At 43.5% G+C, this 16,780-nt stretch overlaps 1 long non-coding RNA gene across 2 annotated transcripts in view; it reads left to right on the top strand.

Moving 5' to 3' along the window:
* LOC130117970 (uncharacterized) overlaps positions 1-16,780 on the top strand; it is a 156,672-nt gene that overhangs the window by 96,560 nt on the left and 43,332 nt on the right. For both annotated transcript variants that reach the window (XR_008810727.1, XR_008810726.1), the window contains exon 3: positions 9,707-9,768. This is a non-coding gene — a long non-coding RNA (uncharacterized LOC130117970). The remainder of the gene's footprint in view (positions 1-9,706; positions 9,769-16,780) is intronic.

The following is a 16,780-nucleotide window of genomic DNA, read 5'->3' as shown; positions in this document are numbered from 1 at the left end:
CTATCTATCTATCTATCTATCTATCTATCTATCTATCTATCTATCTATCTATCTATCTATCTATCTATCTGTCTGTCTGTCTGTCTGTCTGTATGTATATAGTATATACTATATGGAGCAGTACGGTGGTTAGTTAGCACTGTTGCCTCACAACAAGGAGGTCCTGGTTCGAACCCCAGGCTGTCCCAGGTCCTCTCTGTGTGGAGTTTGCGTAGTCTCCCTGTGCATGGATTTCCACCGGAAACTCCTGTTTGCTCCCACTATCAAAGACATGTGTGTTAGGTTTAATACTCCTGTCTGTGCCCCTGACTGAGGCATGGAAATAAATGGAGTTGGTTCGCGGTTGCTGCAGATGCCAACTACCCCCATACAATAGGATGACTTAAAGGCAGAGGATGAGTTTCCTCATGGGGAATAATAAAGTATATATTAATATTTTATGTATAATACACACACACACACACACACACACACACACACACACACACACACACACTGCACACAGGGGTTGTTGATATTCGCCCACGAACTTCAAATTGTGTTTAGTGTGTTTCTGTGGTGGTTTGAATGTTTGTTTCTACATCATTATGGTCCAAACTCAGTTCAGGCTGCTTCAGATGAAGCCACCACCTCCTGTGTATGAGTCAAGTTCATTCATGATCTCAGCCCATTAGCCTGGTGTCCAACAGACATTAGCCCATAAATGTTTGCTTTTTTTCCCCAACCTTTGTAAAATATCTCTCAAGCAGCAGTTCTCAATCATTCACTCTCTCTCACTGTCTCTCCCTTTATCGTTTTTTTTTCTGTGTTGCTTGTTTCATGTCTTTCACTGCAGTTTTTCATTCGCAACCACCAATGTAGTATTTTTTTCTCAGATCCCCTAATCATTAAGTTGAGTCTATCTCGCTTCTCACTGACTTTCTCTCTTTCTCTCCACTAACTCCCTTCACTTACCCATTTTACCCAGCGTGAAGCAGACAGAGGGATGATACCCATGAATGTTTGATCATGACTCTTGGTCGGTCTTGCATCAACAGAATACATAATCTAAGTGCGTATTCAGTGACTCCACTTCTTCTCACTTGCAGAAAACACACTGAACTTGTCATTTCCTGGCAAAGCTGCCCCTCACCAAGAAACTCTGACTGCTTAAAAGTGAAAATTCAACTCCAAAACAGAACTACCGTATATTACGCCTATGATCCTGAACAGTTCGTTCCAGTTATTCAGTTAATCTTAGATGTTTTGAAAATATACTAAAGAGCCGGAATGAAAGGATACACAATGGCTCCATAAGATTTTGTAAGTGATAGTAGGTTTTCACTAGCACGATCACCATTTATGTGTCAAAACTTGCATCACATCATTGTCTTTCTTACTTTAGATGATGCAACTCTAGTAAGTAAAAAAGTCTCAAGTGAATACAGATTTGACCCAAAACAAAGACCCAAAAAAGGGATACATAGCTATTTAGGAGGTCTGTTTTTGTAAATGAATTGCAATAGACAATATATGTAAAGAAGTTGTAAAATCCAAATTTCAAAATCCAAATTGCGAAACAGGAGCCCAAAACTTGAGAATAGGTTACACTATTTAGTAGTCTTAACCAAAGGTTATCAGACACCTCTGTAATGTGGCCAATCCCTGTTTGTCAAACATCTTCCAATGTTACATTTTATACCTAAAGCACCAATCAAAACTTTTGATCAGGAATGAGTAAGAATTTATTGTAATTTCAGTCATGTACACAAAAGAAACAAAATTTCGTTTCTCCCAGCCTAAAGCAGTGCGACACAAAAGATAAAAACACATGTCCAAAATTTCCCAAAATGACACCACCAAAAACATACAAAAACAGAGAAAACAAAGCAAAAAAACACAAGCAGTTAACAACACAGTCCATTCAGTGCAACGCAGTCCCAATATTTCACTGTCCAGAGAAAGAACACCAGCCCAAATGACTGTTGGAACTACTGGTCTGCATGGGCTAGCAGTTAGCTTAGCCTGCCCCACTTCTGTGTCCTGCCAGACCGCCCTCGGTGTGTCCTCTTCGGGTGCAGCTCCAGGCAGGCCTGTGGTCCTTGGGCCCACCGGACAAAGATAGTAGATACATAGTCGGTACTGGGTGAGGGCCTCTGCAAACGTGAGTTCGTGCTGCCATCTTCCCCACACCGGAAGCAGTGAGTTATCACATCACCGATATACAAATTATATCCAGGGATATGCATTTTCACTTATTTTGCTTCAAAGTCACTAACATTACTCTTGTTTCAGGTTGTTTTTGCTTGCATCACCATGCTGACTTGTCAGCGTCTCACTGGCAGGAAACCTCAACTCAGCAGACATGTTCCGCATGCTGCTCAGTAGGACCAACACTGTTCATAATGCAGCATGAGAAAACTTGCTTTGATCCCTTACATATCCCTAGCCACAGTTATCAGATATTATATAGATAATATATACCTAAAATACATGTTTGTGCCTCTTTTTTCCCCTTACATTTTAGGGTTGGGATTCTTGCCATGAATGATAATTACCCAATTAATACGAATCATCACTACAGATGTGTTGAGAAGGAATGTTTTTACATTTCAACGCAACGCACAGAAAGCATTTGTGTTGTGTTTGTATGCACAATTCAGTGTGTGTGCACATATGTTTGGTTGTTTGTGCATGTATGCAGGTGGAAAGTCTGCTAACATGACGCTGCACAGACATGTTTGTATGTGTTTTATGTGTCTGCGTGCAGGCATGTGGGTGCACTGGCCTGTCTGGAGCCCACTTACACAAATGTGTGCAGCTGATGTTTGTATGTGTATGTATACTGGCACGTATGTGCATGGATGATGATATCGGTGTTTTGCATGCCTGCAAGTGTCAGATTGCTAGTGTGTGCGTGCGTGTGTGTGTTGGATTGTGTCTGCTTCTTGTATGTAGGTCACCAATATATTCCTGATGAGGTCTAGTCCTCTAGAGAGCTGGCAGATATGAGGGCCTAAATTAGACCCCATTATCTGTGTGAGTTTGTATGTGTGTGTGCGTGTGTGTGTGGGTGTGTGGGTGTGTGTGTGTGTGTGTTAAATCTGGGAAATAGATAGTTCTCACCACACAAGAGTCTCGCAGGCGCGTGCATGTGAAACTATGTGGACATATGTACATGCTCTCACATGTGCGCCAGGAAATTCCCCCAGTGTGTGGTCATTTGTGGCTGAATGTGTGCACGGCTGTTGAATTATACGCTGTTATCAACACATTATGACTTGCAAGTGCAAGTGAGACACCATAATGATAAGGCAGGCTAGTTGCCTGTTATTACCGACATGGGATGGAACGCTCCATGACATTCATTCAAAAACTGCCATAAAAGATCTCAGATCTATGAAATATAATGACTTCATTGTTGGCAAATAAACCGGAGTTATTGCTGCTAGGCTACTGTTTGGCTACTATTTATATAACTGTGAAGTTGTGAAGTTTTTGCACATTATTTGCTTTGCTTTGAGGTGCTGAAAAATGTGTGAGGTCATGAGGGTGGTCATGGGACATTACAGTGTTGAGGAGAATCAATATGTGCAGTACAGCTGAGCAAAACTCACAGGGCAAGAATGCGGTAGGTGTCAGCTCCAGGGGTTTTCCCATATACATGGAGGAAAAGAATAACAAGAAAAGTTATTGAAAGGAGCCAGTGACAGTGAGCGTACTATAAACCAACACCCCCCCTTTTTTTCACCCCAATTGTCAGTTGTACCTGTCCAATTGCCCCACTCTTCCGAGCCGTCCCGGTCGCTGCACCACCCCCTCTGCCAATCCAGGGAGGGCTGCAGACTACCACATGCCTCCTCCGATACATGTGGAGTCGCCAGCCGCTTCTTTTTACCTGACAGTGAGGAGTTTCTCCAGGGGGACATAGCGTGTTGGAGGATCACGCTATTCCCCCCAGTTCCTCCTCCCCCTTGAACAGGTGCCCCGACTGACCAGAGGAGGTGCTAGTGCAGCAACCAGGACACACACCCACATCCGGCTTCCCACCCGCAGACACAGCCACTTGCGTCTGCAGGGACGCCCTACCAAGCCGGAGGTAACACGGGGATTCGAACTGGCGATCCCTGTGTTGGTAGGCAACAGGATAGACCGCTATGCTACCCGGATGCCCCACCAAAACTATTTTTTGGCTGTGATCATCGAAGCCATTCTAATTATTATCTAAAAATTGTTTCATAGATCAGTTTTATACTTCTATAGCGTGTAACCCGTTAGGCAATTTAGTAGTGTCAGTATGTGGCTCTGTAATACATACATTTTGTTGTATATCAAGTTAGATACAACTTTGAATTTAGCTGCCAAACTAATAGTTTTGTGAAATATTTTATTCACTACCTTCTCATTTTAGAACGTCTGCATTTCAAACAATCCTGTCTCAAAGTCAAGGGGGCAATACCACATGCAGTCAATCAGTCCAACCAATCCAGTATTTTACCAGAGCTCAACCCAAAGTTATAGTCGAGCAGCGAGAGAGATGAATGGAAGTGAGACTGTCTACCTTTGAAAAGCTTCAGGCTTTGACCAAATCATATGCTGTCACTCCTAAGCTTCAGAAGGCCTGCACTTTTCATCAAAGCCCTTGATGGCTACCTTTCACAGCATTGTCGAATGCACCCTCGAAAGATTCCCTCCCTCCTATCCTCCCTTCCCCTCCCAAATCTCTTTCTTCTTCCCTCCGATGTCGAATACCCCCCTCTTCCCATCCTCCCCCGCACTCAATACTTCCACTCGTCTTGTCCTTAATCCTTCCATCCCCTTCCTCCCCTCCTCAATCAAAACCTCAAATCCCTCCAGGTTTTTTTTTTCCCCTTTTGGTGTGACTTCAGTACTGTCAAGGTAGATGAAACAAGAGGAATTCAAATTCATCACAGTCCCAGCCTGCCATGGTAATATCGCAGTGATACTCTTCCCCGTGTGGCAGGAGGCCAATGTTACTGGCCTTTTCAGATGTATTTGCATATTTGTTTCCCCTTTTGTTTCTTTTGATGAATTATTTACTGTGGGGAGGGATGACAGCACAGAGCACTGGTGATTGCTGTTGTCGGTGGACGGGTGCCTTTCTTGTCTTTGTAATTATTCTTTTTTTTTCTGATTTTCAATCAAGTTTGCTTTTTTTATTTTTTATTTTTTTATTTTCATTCGTGTTCCCCAGTGACACGCACGCAACCGAGAAATATGCTCAGGTGCCCATGCATACGCATACAAACACAGACTTAAGATACCACCCCTACACACACACACACACACACACACACACACACACACACACACACACACACAGCTGATCAGCGGCCAAGAAATAAAAAAATTAAAAAAACCTGATTGGAATAAAAATTAATTCAACTGCACAGTTTGTGAACCAAAGTCAAAAAGAGCTTCCCAAGAGCATAAGGCTTGTGCACAGTGTTTGTATTTTTGCAACACACAGAACTGTAATCGCTGAGTTGAGAGTCTACATGAGTACCTTGATTCTAAGTTTCTGAATCCAAAGTTGCAATGTGCACTAGGGTATACCACACATGCACGCGTGTGCACACACACACACACACACACACACACACACACACACACACACACACACACACACACACACACACACACACACTAAACATAACAAGAACACACCATGCACATGACACTGTCCCTGTGTTGCCCTACCCAGGAATAACAATGCATAATTCATGTCCCAAAGTCTCGTCTGCAGACAAAAGTCAGTGTTTGCATTTATTATTTATTGAAAATGGCTCACATGATGAATCCTTTAATAAACAGTGCTTCCAGTAAGCACCATACCTACTGTGCCTTCTCTTGCTGTTTCTATTTTGGCCAAGACTTAAGTGGGCTTGTTAGGAGGTAGTTTGAGGGTGGAAGGGGAAGGCGAAGGGAGAAGGTTGGCGGGTAGGGAGAAAAAAAAGAAGGTGGTAGAGAAAAGGAGAAAGGCGGTAACAAAGACTTTTTTTTGTTTTTGTTTTTTTGTTTCTAAGGTAGTAATTAATCTGCGGTGTGCATTGGCAATGATTTAATTTTACCAGGAAACACTTTTGGAGCTGGGCATGACCTCTAGCATTTCATCACACTGACACAGCAGAAGCTTGTGGTTGTTAAACAGTGGGGGGTTAATGTTACCTAACTGCGTTGCAAAAAGCCGTCGGAGTAATGTCCTTTTACATCTAATCTGGATATAGCTACATGAAGTGCACTTTTTGTATGATTGCTGGATTGTTATGCAACTGTGTGGTTTTGCTTCTCTTTAGAGTATGTTGCTGTTAAAATAGTAGTATTTTTACGGTAGCACTGCTATGCATCGTCATGGACCAAGTCTCCTAAAATACAAAAAAAAAATTCTATAGATTCATTCATTATCCAAACCACTTATCCTTACTCGGGGTCGCTGGAGCCTATCCCAGCAATCATTGGGCAGCAGGGGGGGAGACACCCTGGACAGACCATCACAGCCCCCCCCCCCCCACACACACACACACACACACACACACACACACACCTAGGGACAATGTAGTACGGTCAATTCACCTGACCTACATGTCTTTGGCCTGTGGGAGGAAACCCACGCAGACACGGGGAGAATATGCTAACTCCACACAGAGGATGACCCGGGACGACCCCCAAGTTTGGACTACTGCGAGGCTCGAACCCAGGACCTTCTTGCTGTGAGGCGACCATGTTCACCACTGCACTACCGTGCCGCATTCTACAGATGTTGAATCTATTTCAGTTTACAGTGGAGTTAGTATGGTGCCCGGTGTTTCCAATCGGTCTGACTATAATTGTGGTTGTAGTCTGCAGTGGGGGTAGGGTGGCTATGACCGCTCGGCATAATATCTTTTTGCATCTATTAGCAATGTTAAATATTGCTTTAGTGTATGAAAAATTAGTAGTTTAACCATAGTTAACCTAGTTAGTCCGTCTTTCCAATTGTGATATCCTGGAGGGAAAATGTATCATAATCTTTGTGACGGGCCTTAAAGAGAAATTCCATCTTTTTCAGGAGTCAAAGGGAGCAACAGGTAGCACAACCTTTTAGATTGATTCAGGCAGGTATGAGGATCTGGTAGCTGAGTGTCTGAGGAATAGGTGGAAGGCCCACTGCGAGTCGGTTGATGTGGGCTGCAGGGGCTTTGCAGGCCAGTCTTTACACGGCATCCTGGGACTCTAGGGAATTGTGGGCTGCAAAGAAGATGAGCCATTAGGAACATCTTGGAAGTTGCTGAAAAGGTTTCCCATTGGCTCTGGGTGAAGAGAGGTGATGTGTGGCGTAATGTGCTACCTGGACACCAGTCGTTGCTTGAACACCCCCGGCTGGGTTGCTCAGGTGAGAGTTTTTGATGTTAAGACCCGAAACACCTGATGAACCCGGGTTCATTGCTGATGATGTGTCCAGGTTGCACCACGTAGTGTATCAAAGAACTAAGTATTGATCAAGCTAGTATCACCAGACTGCTGCACACTGAATTACAATGTAATCTTTCAGGGCAATGGCTCTCAGTAAATAATGTTAACCAAAATAGTTTTTTTTTTAGCACTAATAGGCTCTGAAAGTTTTGAGAAGTGTCTGAAATCACCTTCCATTATGAAAAGACAATCCCAGTATTGTCAGTCAATGCAGTGATTGAGGTTGTTTGCATTTTTCTTGGATGAAAAAAATGCACTCATCCTGTGAACAATTTTCCTTTGGTGTGCCAGGTAACTTCTCCTGAATTGTAAGGAACATGTTTTATGCTTGTCCACTGATTATTTAGAGTACTGTCTTTTAGTCATATCCCTGGTCCCCCAATCGCCCACTACAGCCTTTTTTAAAACAGTAAGTAACCTGGCAGAGCTGGACTGAATATGGTGGCGCCCCCCTTGGATTGGGGATCGCTGTTCTGTGGAATAATGAACATAAACAAAGATTTAGGAGATTTAGAGATTTTGGTACTGCACAGTGTTGGATATTTTGTGCATACCTACCTATATATTTTACAGTAAGACTACCTTGTATCAGTTTGTATTTTCCTCAACATCTTCCAACTAATTTCTCTTGATTAGTTGTAGATTAGGTGATGATTTAATCTGTAAATGGCTGCACTAATACTGCATGACAGCTACAAGAAACATTGATTTGAGGCAAGGATGCTGAATAACCCCATTATAGTTGTCCTAAGCATTTATTTACCTAAAATGCCAGTCAGCCTTTTAAACAAATGTTCTCCCCATTACCACAGCACTTTTTTAACAAAGCACAAAAATAGAGTTTTAACATACCCTTCTGCAATGAGAAAACCCCTCCCAACAGAATAAATGATTTATATGAATGTAATAGAGTAATTAGTATACATTACTTTTTTCTTGTGCCCCCCCTCCTTTTTCACTCCAATTGCACCCAGCCAATTACCTCACTCTTCCACGCCAACCCAGTCGCTGCTCCACCCCTTCCGCCAATCCGGGGAGGGCTGCAGACTACCACATGCCTCCTCCAATACATGTGGAGTCGCCAGCCGCTTCTTTTCACCTGACAGTCAGAAGTTTTGCCAGGGGGACGTAGTGCATGGGAGGATCACGCTGTTCCCCCCAGTTCCCCCTCCCCCCTGAACAGGTGCCCCAACCGACCAGAAAAGGCGCTAGTGCAGTGACCAGGACACATACCCACATCCGGCTTCCCATCCACAGACACAGCCAATTATGTCTGTAGGGATGCCTGACCAAGCCGGAGGTAACATGGGGATTCAAACCAGGATCCCTGTGTTGTTAGGCAACGGAATAGACCACTACACTACCCAGACACCTGAGTATACATTACTTGACAAGGGCTGGTGAAATAGATGAAACTACCCAAACAACATTACGATTTAAATTTCTGAGTTCACTGTGATGGTGAAACATGTATTCATTTGTTACCACAGACGAGTTGGCTTCCTTTAGTAGTAGTAAAAGTCATCCATAAATGTGTACATACATCACTTTATGAATGTGCATGCGCTTATACTTACCATGATGCATTGTTGCCTGGCATGAAGATAAAACACTGTTCACTTTGTTTGCCTGTAAGAAATGTGGTGAGTTTATTGAAGGAAATTATACAGAGGGAAGAGCGAGAGGAGTGGAGTGAGAGATGAGGGACACAAATGAGCGGGGCCTCAATGAGAGCAAAAGGGAAAGAAGATGGAGGGGTGTGAGCTGATATTAGGTTAGTGTATGTCTTTTGTGATAAGAGATCACATTAACGGAAATTGAGGGTCATGGACCCCCAAACTATGAATTGTCCTGAAAGCATTTCAGACTGCGTGCCAGTAAAGATGAAAAGTTCCCTCATGCTTTTATGTAGAAAGGTTAAAGCAGGATTGGCCCAGTGAGTCATTGGTCTGGCCTGAGTAACGGCTTCCTAAGTCCTTCTTGTTAAACTACTCGGTATCTGTTGATATGTTACATAAACTACACGGAAATGCCCACAAACCTACCCTCCAACAAACAGAGCACCAGATAACAACCCCTAGTTGGTCAAAAGGCCCTCACACAGGACTGTATTTTACCCATAGTTAACACTTCGGACAATTAATCCAGTCTTTTTCCCAGCAGTCTTTTCTCATTACTGTTTCTGAGCCATGTGAGCAAGTAGAGTAAGAATCAGGGGCCTTATTTTATTAATTCACTGTTTCCTCTTTTACAGGCCCCCTTTCTTTAGTCCACATTGTAAGAAGACCACCTTGCAGGGATTTTCCCCTTCACCAGGTAACCACAATGGAAGAAAAGAACCACATTATCCACATACACGCACATGCACACAACACCTACAGACATGCACTCCATGTTATTACACCACAGTATCAGCTCTCTCTCTCTCTCTCTCTCTCTCTCTCTCTCTCTCTCTCTCTCTCTCTCTCTCTCTCTCTCTCTCACACACAGACACACACACACACACACACAGCATTATCTTTATGAGGTGTTATACACCAGTGACCACCAACACAGTGTCTCAGTGTTCTCTAATCCCCACTCAGTGAATAGACTGGTCGCTGCAATGGAGGGATTACACTGTTGGATTAATAGGAGTTAAAATTTGAATCTTTATAAATGCTCTTGATAATAGGAATGCTTGTTAACAGTGGTCCTCCATAACATTGTTTTTGTGTTTACAGCACGACATTTCAGGAGGTAAAAGTAAAACTATGCACGATACAAAATTCTGTCAAATCAAAATAAGCCCGAGTTTTAAATTCTCTTTGTCCATACTATTAATTGCAATTTGACACATACATTTAACAGTTTAACAGTTAAACGCCGCATACGGTCAGCATTGCATTATCACTGGATTTGAATTTGTGCATTTCTTTGAACCGAGCACTATTTTATTTTTATTTTTTTTGGGGGGGATTTTTCCACGTTTTCTCCCCATTGTACCCGGCCAATTACCCCCCTCTTCTGAGCCATCTCAGTTGCTGCTCCACCCCCGTTGTCGATCCGGGGATATGCGTGGAGTCACCAGCCACTTCTTTTCACCTGAAAGTAAAGAGTTTTGCCAGGGGTACGTAGCGCGTGGGAGGGTCACGTTATTCCCCCTAGTTCCCCCTCCCCCCCTGAACAGGCGCCCCGACCGACCATAGGAGGCGCTAGTGCAGCGACCAGGACACCTACCCACATCCGGCTTCCCACCCACATACACGGCCAATTGTGTCTGTAGGGATGCCCGACCAAGCCGGAGGTAACATGGGGATTCAAACCAGCGATCCCCGTGTTGGTAGGTAACGGAAAAGACCGCTACACTACCCAGACACCCGAACTGAGCACTATTTAATACTTGATAACACATACTGAGGAGATTTAAATCTGTGTACTATTGAAGCAATGCCCTTAAGTGCAAAGTGTGTGTGTGTGTGTGTGTGTGTAATGTACAGAAGATAACAGTATGGACCTTTATGATAAAGTTTTGTTAGAGTAATGTGTCCTCTAACACAATTTTGTGCAGCAGAGGCTAATCTTAGACCGCTATCCTATGATAAACATGCAGTATGCAATACAGTTGTCATAGTGATATTTAAAACCACTTGGTTTAACTTACTGAACTCGTTCGGTCTGCAGATACTTTATCTAAATATAAAGGCTAAAAAAAAAAAGGCTTTCACTGTTTGGGTCTGAGGCTTGCTCTGATAGGCCGTGGCAGAAAGGGCAGAGGCCTCCCAGAGGCCGTGAGACCTTTAGAAAACCCAAAGCCTGATACGCCGCACTCATATTTAACAAGGGTTTTTATAAGTTACAACATCAGATTCCCAGTAAGTATTATTTGGAGTAGACTGAGCTGCACGAGTTTTATATGGTCTGGCAGCTGTAGTCTAGCATGGCCCACAGTTTTTCTGTCTGGAGAGAGGGAGGTTACCCGGGACGGAGCGAGACACAAAAAGGGCAGGGAGTTCACCAGAACATGCAGGGGGCAGGCAAAGAGAAGCAGACATGCTTTGGCCTTAAGAACTTTTTCTGTTCGGTGGAGAGAGGTTGATGGATGGATGCATTGAGGGCAAGATTTAGGGAGCAGAAGGGGCAGATGTTTACCATTCCTAGAGGCAGCCATAAAAACCCGGGATTTAAACATAAACAGGGGTGAAAATAGACAGGCATGCAGAACCTCTGGCTGTTTCTTCCCCTCGCTGTGTATTTGAGTCTTCCTTCTCGCTCGCTTTAGCAGCGGTTCTCACACTTATTACTCATAGGCCCACATCTGATTTTTATTCAAGGTCAGAGGTCCAGAACGATTGGCGAGAACAGAATAACGTTTAATCAACTTGCTAATAAATGTTGTTATATGTTATTCATTTTATCATGTTCTGCGAAGACCCGCCCTATTCTGCCTCTGATTGGCTCTAACCCTAATGAAAACCCACGAACTGGTAGGCCGCTTGTTACTGTCATTTGTGGTTATGGTAGTTTCTCTCCTCTCTCCACACACACACAACCACACACACACACACATACACGGAACAGAGGAGAGACAGTAATCCAGGTGAGGTGTAGATTGCGTTACCCGAGTTGATGACAACTACACTCGTTATGTTACTGTAGGTGAAATAAAAGCTTTGCACCAGCCCAAAGCAAATATGTTAATGTATGACCTCTGGCAGCAACAACACACACAATTGAAAACGTCACATTTCATAACGTATTGTGTTCATAACATGAGGTATAGGCTGGGTCCACATTAACTTGCTGTTCGGTCAGGATGCTGACTGAGGTCCAGACTTTTAGAAGCCTTGATCTGTAGCCTCCTTCCAGCCAAAATCACAGGAATTTCCTGGGTTTCAAATCCTGGTATTGTCGATAAAGCCAACCTTTTGTTTAGGTTTTTTTTTTTTTGATTTTCCCCCTTTTTCTCCCGAACTGTACTGTCCGATTACCCCACTCTTCCAAACCCTCCTGGTCCTTGCCCCACCCCCCTCTGCCGATCCGGGGAGGGCTGCAGACTACCACATGCCTCCTCTGATACATGTTGAGTTGCCAGCTGCTTCTTTTCACCTGAGAGTGAGGAGTTTCACCAGGGAGACGTAGCGTGGTGTGGGAGGATCATGCTCCCCCCAGTTCCCCCTCCCCAAACAGGCACCCAAACCGACCAGAGGAGGCACTAGTGCAATGACCAGGACACATACTCACATCTGGGTTCCCACCCACAGACACAGCCAATTGTGTCTGTAGGGACACCCGACCAAGCCGGAGGTAACACGGGGATTCGAACCGGCAATCCCTATGTTGGTAGGCAACAGAGTAGACCGCCACGCTACCAGGACGCCTTGATAAGACTGCTGAGCTTATTCCAGATTTATCCTGTAAAACTCCTTTTCAGATATCCAGCAAATGCATGGATGTTTGTTCCAGTATGTCAGACTTGGTCCTATCCTATGATCACCTCCATAACATCACCTTGTTATTTACACTGATCTTGTAAAAATGGAGGGGGGACTAGGTTATCCTCATGTATTACTATTTTTCTTGTACTACAACTATATGCAAAGCATGCAGTTGCTTTTGATGCCATGGCTGCAGCTACAGTGCAGCAGTATATGGAGGAATGGGTATGGAGAAGGAGAGGTTGTGGTCTGTACTTTAACCAATGAAACGGGGAAGGATATTTTCATCGGTTCCATGGATAATGACTCCAAACACAACACTCCAAATGTGTTGTTCTGTTAGAACCATTCACACCAACATGATTCAAGAAAAATGCTGTTGCAATGCCTTGGAAGATTGCTATGTCGGGAAAGAATTTTGAACCATGCGCTGGAGATCCTTTCACATCAATGTGTGATCCCAGTGAAAGCCAAGGATTTTAGTTTTAGTGTAAAGGATCAACCTAGCTGTAAGAGACAGAAAAGCCTACCTGGAACCTTGAAGCTCTGATTGCTTATTGCATCTTCCCCTGTATGTGATCTAGCGCACTTTCAGATTTGGAACAGACACTGGTAACCAGCAGTATTTTGTTGTTTTCGGGCAAGGCTAATATGGGAATTTTATTATGATTTCACCTCTTTTTGAAAGAACAGCCAACAGCTCAGTGCCTATAAAATCTCAATGGCTGTTAAGGAATTGCAATTACTTATATAATCTATATATGATAATCTATGTCACCCTTCTCAAAAGAGGCAAACTGCTCTCACATATAGGTGACTGGAACTTACATATAGTCAAGCTACTCAAGTTTATTTGCATATCCCTAAATCACAGTTACGGTCTCAGAGGGCTTCCCATTCACATACTAAAATGATCCAAAAACAGGTAAAAAATTAACATTCTTCGAATTTGAAGATTTGAAACAGGTGAAACTTGACAGGTGTCTGCTACAGTATGATTTGACTCAATCATTGTTAGTTTTTCCCATTTGATTTTCGTTAAATTTGGCACTATGCTGATTTTAATCCAGTAGACTCTTCTTTTCAGAACACATTAGTTGTTAGTATTGAGCAAAATGGTTCTAAAGACAGCAATTGTAATACTCTTGTTTAGGGAAAAATTACATAGAAATTAAAACATTAAAGATATAACTGGGTCTTAGAAACGATATATATATATATATATATATATATATATATATATGTGTGTGTGTGTGTGTGTGTGTGTGTGTGTGTATGTATGTATGTATGTATGTATGTATGTATGTATGTATGTATGTATGTATATATATATGTGTGTATATATATGTGTGTGTATATATATATATATATGTATGTATATACATATATAACTTTGTTAAAAGAAACACTCAACGGTAGGGGAAGTGCTCAACAAATAAGGAGCAATATATATATATATATATAATATTGAGCCAAAACATTATGACCACCTGCTTAATATGTTGTTGGTCCTCCGTGTGCTGCCAAAACAGTGCTAACCCCACTGAGGCATGGACTCTACTAGATGCCTGAAGGTGTCCTTTGGTATCTGGCACTGAAACAGTAGCAGCAGATCCTTCAAGTCATTTAAGTTGCAAGGTGGAGCCACTGTGGAGTGGACATGCCGGTCCAGCACATCCCACAGATGTTCAATCAGGTTGAGTTCTGGATAATTTGGAAGCCAGGGCAACACATTGAACAATTCATCATATTCCTCAAACCATTCCTGAACAATGTGTGCAGTTTGGCAGGGTGCACTATCATACTGAAAGAGGCCACTGCCATCAGGGAATACCATTGCCATGAAGGGGTGTACCTGGTCTGCAATGATGTTTAGGTAGGTGGCATGTGTCAAATTGATGTCCATATGAATGGCTGGACCCAGAGTTTCCCAGCAGAACGCTGCCCAGAGCATCACACTTCCCCCACCGGCTTGTCGTCTCCCCACAGTGCATCCTGGTGCCATCACTTCCCCAGGTAAACAGTGCACGTACATGGCCACCCACATGATCTAAAAGAAAATGGGACTTATCAGACCCGGCGACCTTCTTCCACTGCTCCAAGGTCCAGTTCCAATGCTCGCGTGCCCATTATAGGCACTTCTGACAGTGGACAGGGGTCATCATGGGCACTCTGACCGGTCTGCAGCTACCCAGTCCCATACGCAGCAGGGTGCCATGCACTGTGTGTTGTGAAACATTCCTCCCATAACCATCCTCAAAGTTTCCTATGACTTGTGACACAGTAGACCTTCTATTGGTTCAAACCAGACAGGATAGCTCTCGTGCATCGATGAGCCTTGGGCACCCAACACCCTGTCGCCAGTTTGGGGTTTGTCCCTCCTCAGACCACTGTCAGTAGGTACTCAGTACTGCTGACCCGCAGCACCCCCAAGCCTTGCTGTTTCAGAGGTGCTGACCCAATCATCTGGCCATAACAGTTGGCCCATCTAATACATTGGCTACGAGAACTGATTGTTTGCTTACCATCTAATCTATCCAGACCTTGACATGTGCCCTTGTTTGGGGATGATTAACGTTATTGTGAGTGGTCATAATGTTTTGGCTCATCAGTGTGTGTGTGTGTGTGTGTGTGTGTGTGTGTGTGTGTGTGTGTGTGTGTGTGTGTGTATAGAATCTGTTTATTTAATTTACTACTGACTTAGAGGTCTCCACACTCTTCCAGGTCTTTTTTTAATCATTGCCTTTCATGGATTTTAATATGCCCATTTGTCTAAATGACGGCTACCTGCCACCCAGAAATTGGTTACGGCCAGTGCTCCGAATTATTTACAACCTATTAGCAGTGTTTTTTCTGCTGTTTTAAAGCCTAAGTAGCATGAATAAATCTTGAGTAGCAAAGATATTAAAGATACTCAATGGCTTAAACCCTGCCACTGAGTGCTGAAGAAATGCAACCCAAGGCGAAAAATAACCCAATTTTACACCATCACCATTGAGCACATCCTCACCTCTTCCATTATTGTCATGTGTTGACATTGTACATGACATATGAGATGGACCATACCATAGTGCTGTGTAGATCTGTAAATATTTCTGGTATTTGTGTTTCCAGTATCCGTAGAGCTGTCTGTAGAACCATTCAAGGTCTGAGAGACCATCCCAACATGGTCTCAGAGAAAAAAAACCTTTATATACTAATTTGCAGTTCCTACAAATGCTGACTGCCAACATTTTGCAGTTTCTCAAATATGTTGAATAGAAACATGTCACATGCCTACAATACATGTCAGCGGTGTATCAACATTTTAGTACCATTACTTTAAAGAAGGTTAAATTTAGGTATGGGTTTGTTTTAGTTGAAGTTAGGATAAGGCTCTGGGAGATCAGTCGTAAACCATAATCATCCATGATCACTTTGTCTTTCGTGGAGTGTTTCCGTTTCCCGTAGTGTATTTCCATTTCCTCCAATAATCATCGCCTGCAACTGATCAACTACATAACATGATTGGTTGTGTTGTTGTGTCTTGTGGGCCGCTTGTTTAGCATCTTTTAACAAACCCAAGTCACTGTGACCAGATTTTTTTTTCTTCCCAATACTACCTGGCCAACACCCCACTCATCTGAGCCGTCCCGGTCGCTGCTCCATCCCCTCTGCCGATCCGGGGAGGGCTACAGACTACCACATGCCTCCTCCAATTCGTGTGGAGTCTCCAGCCACTTCTTTTCACCTGACAGTGAGGAGTTTCGCCAGGGGTATGTAGCATCTGGAAGGATCACGCTATTCCCCCAGTTCCCCCTCCTCCCTGAACAGGCGCCCTGACCAACCAGTGGAGGTGCTAGTGCAGCAAGCAGGACACATGCCTACATCCAGCTTCCCACCCCCAGACACGGCCAATTGTCCCTGTAGGG

Source organism: Lampris incognitus, chromosome 9 (assembly GCF_029633865.1).
Source record: "Lampris incognitus isolate fLamInc1 chromosome 9, fLamInc1.hap2, whole genome shotgun sequence".
Taxonomy (NCBI): domain Eukaryota; kingdom Metazoa; phylum Chordata; class Actinopteri; order Lampriformes; family Lampridae; genus Lampris; species Lampris incognitus.
The sequence above is the reverse complement of the archived record's forward strand: the minus strand, read 5'-3'. Positions and strand labels throughout refer to the sequence as shown.